Genomic DNA, 6,374 nt, shown 5'->3' on the forward strand with positions numbered 1-6,374 from the left:
TTATTTAAAACCACAAAATGTCACTATTTATAAACAATGTGGCAAGTATGATGTGGTTTAACATAGACACCAAGCATCAATAATTATAAGGCACATGGAGAACATGAAGATTGACACATAGATTTCCGGACACTAAACATTAGGCATCTATTTTTATAATATTTATAATACTCCCCCTTAGATGCCCATAAATATATATGAACTATATCTCATTAAAACTTTACGAGAAAAAATGTAATGGGAAAAAACCCCAATGAAGGAAAAAAAGTACATATTTCATATAATCTAATACTTCGAAAAGAATATAATATATTTGATCCCCCTCATGAAAACATCACTTAATATCTCTGAGGCGTTGCATTCCAATATTGTTTACCAATTTTTCAAGGTTGTGGTTGATAATGATTTTGTAAATAAGTCTACTGGAGGAACTCGAGTGAGGAGAACCTTGAGCGGAAGCGGATCAACCAAATTCCATTAATTATCGAACACAAAGTTTGCAGTAAACATACAAATAGATATGCATTTAAAATTAAATTACAACATGCTTTTAAAGGACAATGGGTTTTAAGAAACTTCACCTTTGAAGAACCTTTCTTCAAGAAATCCCTCGTACAAGCCACGGATGGAACTTCTTCCTCGCGGATCTCCTTCTTCACGCACGGACACCATCACTCGAGAATCCTCTGTATTCTCTTTGGGATTAAAAGATTCAAGCAAGAATTGTGGGTTTTGCTTGAATCCTTGAAAAAGGGAAAGGTGATGCAGAGGGAAGAATCTTTTCAGAGAACTTTTCTCTTATAGAATTTTTAAAGAAGATTACAACCAACTTGAATCCCATGTTAGTCATTGAGAGAATAAGGGGAGAGAGTTATAACTCCTTCCCTTTTATTAACTTTAATTAGATTAATAAAATAGAATATATATGATAACTACTTTATTATATACACTATATATGTTATATCAAATATAACATATAGCCTATAGTTTTATATTGCATCAAATACAACATAAACTATAGATTTTATTCTCTCTCAACTATAGATGGCATTTAATATAAATCACATTTATATTAAATCTACTTATATGAATCTCATCCATATAAATGATATTTGGATCATATCCAAATATTAAATTCCTCTCAATATAAATCATATTTATATTTAATTACAAAATCTCATTCATATACTTAGTATTTGAATCATATATTCAAATTTCTCTCATTTATAATGTATCAAATACATTATAATTATATCATATATAAGTAATTCCCTCAATTAATTTGAACACTTCAAATTAATCCAAATATTAAATCTCTGTTAAGCTACAGTGGGGATCTTATGGACCTGTAGATTGAAGCTCCAAAGTTACTCGAATAATTAACTAAACTCTTTAATTAAATTACCCAACATCTGTTAACTGTCGGTCACACCACTAAAAATCGACAGTTGCACTCTTCGTACTACAGATAAATTTTTGTGTCCATTAGATATAACCAATCGACAGTGCGATGACCCTTCACAAATTGCTCGTAAGTATAGCTGGCCCAAAATACCATTTTGCTTCTGTAGTTACATCTAACTCTTTAAGTACCACTGATTCCTCTAATGAACAATAAGTCATAGTCCCACTATGATCAAGTCCCTCTTGGGCCAGGAGAGGGTGTGGCCAATATGTTCAAGACTTGGAATCAGTCCTTAAAGGAGCAATTTATATACTTTCCCTTGCATCGGGGAAGGAGTGAATTCCGTCTTGTGTAGTTGAGTTCCCAACTCCCCAGCCAAACGAATCCCCAAAATGGTAGGCTTGTTGAGCTATCAATCTAACCACTCTCACCTATACATATCAAGGGATCGCCTTCATGAGTAGGAGTTCATAACTCATTTAGGATTCAGGTCATGCCATCTATGATCATCCTAGTGAAATGTAAGTCTTTTTTATTAACGGCGTTATATAAAGAGACTAATCATTTCGTGGTTCGATCTTATACAGACTCTTTGTATAGGATACCCCCGCTCACATGTCTCCACGTGAATGATAAAGATCAGATCATTTGTAGCACTTTACAACATTTGTAACACCTACAAAGCATGTCGTATCCATAGTGTTACTAGGATAAGGTACCCAACCTTATCCATCTACTACAAACCGTTTAGGTTATTATTTAAACAAGATCCACTTGTATGTCTCTACATACTTGTTTAGATTACATGAAATAACCTTGGATCTTAGTTTATTGAATTGAGTATATGCTTATAAAATAACACTTATTTTTATTAATAACAATATGTTTATACAGAATTTATAAACTATGAGATTACAAGGAGATTTAGGAACTATTCCCAACATCTACCATGTTATCCTTTGAACAAATTTGTTGTACAGTGATGTCACCATTTTCTTCAAGTTCATGAATTAGAAAAACTTGGGTGAAATATGTAGGATTGTATCAATAGCAGTGGAAGCACAAGGATCATCTAAGTATTCAAATTTACTAATTTTAGCAAAATATAAACCATGCTTTTGCAGAAAAAATGAGTTTCAAGACATATCTCTTGTAGAACTTCTTTAAAGCTCCTTCACCAGCTGCTATCTTCTCCAAATCATGTTGTAGACCATCTCAAGATCTTCCCCACCATTCTCTTGGTGCTCTAGATTGAGTTATGGGACTCAAAACAAGCTTGAATCAAGGGATGAAGGAGAAAAGCTCACTGCAGCAACCTTGTTGAAGAACCTTTCTTCAAACCGAATTTTCTCTAAAATTCTCTATGGATTGCATGCCCGATTTTCACTCCAATCTCTTCATTATATTGTAGATCAACATGCAAAGAGAAGAGTTGCATGAGTTGCAGCTCATGCTTGGAGAAGACAAGGCCAAGACATTGCTTCATGTGTGAGCTACTTAGGTGATGGATGATGGAAAAATCCTTTTTTCCATTTTGTGTGTTTTGTTTTCCAATTTTTTCAATTTGATCTAAGAATCAAAATTTGATTTTATAAATCTATTTTGATTTTAAAAATAAAATTTAATTAATTTCATAAATTAATTATTAAATAAAATTTAATTAATTTCATAAATTAATTATTAAATAAAATTTAATTAATTTAATATCAAATATTATATTAATTTTAACGCATATCTATCTTTATATATTTAAATCATATTTTAATATATAAATTCTCCTATTTCATTTAATTCTAAAATTAAACATATAATTATATCTCATATAATTACTAATTCCCTTAATTTTAATTTGAACGGTTCAAATTAACTTATCACACTATTCTAGATCTAGTTCGTTACAAGCTAGTAGGGGATCTCGCGGACCTACAGATCATGGATCCAACGATCCGAGATTAATTGGCTAAACTCATTTTAGACCAAATTAATCCCCATTCGTTAACTAATATGTCATCCCACTAAAGCCTTGCACTCCCCTCACTGTAGATATATTATGTCCACATGATTTAACCATAATCAGCAAGTCGACCCTTCACAGGTTGTTCGTAATAATGGCTGGGTCAAATATTTGTTTTACCTCCGAGATTACATCTTATTCCTCAAGTCCCTACTGATCCTCTAATGAACAACTGGTTTGTGATCCAATCACCAAACCAAACTTTCTCAGCCCAGTGAGAGGGTGGGGCCCCTTGTTTAAGACCTGGATTTAGTACTTGAGAGAACAACCTTTCTCCTATCCCTAAATCGGGTAGGCGTGAACTCCGTCTTGCACCTTATGTCCCCAACTATCTATCCGGTCTTACCCTTGAAATGGGAGTCTTATTAAGCCAGTGCATTTGAGCCAACCCTCAACTATGCAAATCTAAGGGCAATTTCGAATAAACAGGAGTTCATAGTTAACTCAGGATTAAGATCGAGTTACCTAGGTCATCTAGGTGAAATAGTTAGTCTTAAACAGTAAACAGTGTTATAAAGTAATAATGACTTATTTCTTGGTCTTGATCTTATACAAACTCATTGCATAGGACACCCCCACTCCTCATGTCATAACATGTACGAATTAGGATCACATTGTATGTAGCACTTTACAACTCTTTGTAACAACTACAGATTAGGCCGCATCAATGGTGTTACCAGAATAAGGTACCCAACCTCATTCATGTATCATAAATCATTTTGACTATTTACTCGAACCTGATCCACTCTTATGTCTCTATATAAAGTTCAAGTACTCATACAATAGTCATGGGTCTTAGTTTATTGGATTTAGACTTTCATACAATTTATGAGATCAATAACAAGTATATTAATAATAGAAAATATTTATTATTTTACAAACTACGAGTTTTTAGGACATAAAATCCAACAAAATATGCTTTGTTCTATCTCCTTTAATATATCCTCCTTTGATTTGGGCTATGCATGTTATGTTGTTTTCATATAATATTGTTGGAAGAATTTTACTAGAAGACAAACCATATGTTCCACGAATGTGCTGAGTTATTGATCTTAGCCATACATATTCTCGACTTGCCTCGTGAATTGCAAGAATTTCAGCATCATATGAGGAAGTAGCTGTTATGGTCTGTTTTACCAATTGCCATGATATAGTAGTTTTTCCATATGTGAATAGATAGACTATTTGAGATCTAGTTTTGTGTGGATCAGATAAATATCCTAAATCTGCATAACCAACTAGATTATAATTTGATTTATTTGAATAAAACAAATCCATATCAATCATTCCTCGGAGATAACGCAGTATATGCTTAACTCCATTCCAATATCTTTTCATTGGAGAAGAACTATATCTAGCTAATAAATGTACTGAAAATGCGATTTCGGGTCTTGTATTATTAGCAAGATACATAACTGCATCAATTGCACTAAGATATGGTACTTCATGACCAAGAAGTCCTTCGTTATTATCTTGAAGTCGAAATATATCTTTCTTCACATCTAGTGAACGAACTTCCATTGGAATGTTCAATGGATGTGTTTTGTTCATATAAAATATTTTCAAAATTTTTCCTGTATAAGTTGACTGATGAATAAATATCCCATCTATTAAATGTTCAATTTATAAACCAAGGCAAATTTTTTTTTTTTCGAGATTTCTCATATCAAATTCTTTTTAAAGATATTCTATTGCCTTTGGAAGCTCTTCAAGAGTTCTAATTATATTTAAGTCATCAATATATACAGTTATACTAGCAAATCCTAATTGTGTTTTCTTTATAAAAACACATGGACATATTGGATTGTTTTGATATATTCGTTCAACAAAAATCCACTCAGGCAATTATACCACATTCGTTCTGATTGTTTCAATCCATATAGATATCTTTGTAACTTTATTGAATACAATTCTTGAGAACTTGATTTATATGTTTCAGGTACCATAAATCCTTATAGGATTTTCATATAAATATCATTATCAAGAGATCCATATAAGTATTTCGTGACTACATCCATAAGATGCATGTCCAGACTTTCATACTCAGTCAGACCAATTAAATATCTTAGTATAATTGCATCCACCACTGAAGAATATGTTTCCTTATAATCAATACCAGGTCTTTGTGAAAAACCTTGTGTAACTAGTCTTGCTTTATATCTTGTGATCTCGTTATTTTCATTTCTTTTCTCACAAATACCCATTTGTAATCTACAAGTTTGATACCTTTTGGTGTTTGAACTACTTGTCCAAAAACTTGACATTTTGAAAGTGAGTTTAACTCTGTCACGATTGCTTCTTTCCACTTAAGTCAATTTTTTCTATGTTCACATTCTTCAACAAATTTTTATTTAGGATCCTCATTTTCAGATATAATATCAAGAGAAACATTATATGCAAAAATATTGTCAATAACTACCATTAATTCAGTTCCATCTTTTTTCCGTCATGACATAGTTTATTGAAATCTCATTATTATCTTTAGGTATTTCACCTTTCCCACTAGTCATGTCAAGGATTTCTTCATGGGTATTTATATCCTTAACCAAGTCTTTTTTATTATTAATTATTTTTCATTTTCGAGAATTTGTATCTTTGGAACCACTAGTCTATCATGCTTTTGGCATGTTCTAAATTCATTAGTGACAACTTGTCATGTTGGGATATCAATTTTCGATGGAACATTTGCATCATTATATGTGACTTAGTTATGTCATTTGCATCTATAAATACATCTGGTAATTGATTTTCTATATTTTTCAAATGAATTATTTTCTGAACTTTAAGTTCACATTGATCTGTATGGGGATCTAAATGAGATAATAATGATGCATTCGAACAGTAAATGTAATTTGTCTCATTAAAATGACAATCGACAAATTGAGTAGTAACTACATCATCCGTCAGGGGTTCAAGATATTTAATAATTAATGGGGAATCATATCCAACATATAT

The sequence above is a fragment of the Benincasa hispida genome, chromosome 1 (assembly GCF_009727055.1).
Source record: "Benincasa hispida cultivar B227 chromosome 1, ASM972705v1, whole genome shotgun sequence".
Taxonomy (NCBI): domain Eukaryota; kingdom Viridiplantae; phylum Streptophyta; class Magnoliopsida; order Cucurbitales; family Cucurbitaceae; genus Benincasa; species Benincasa hispida.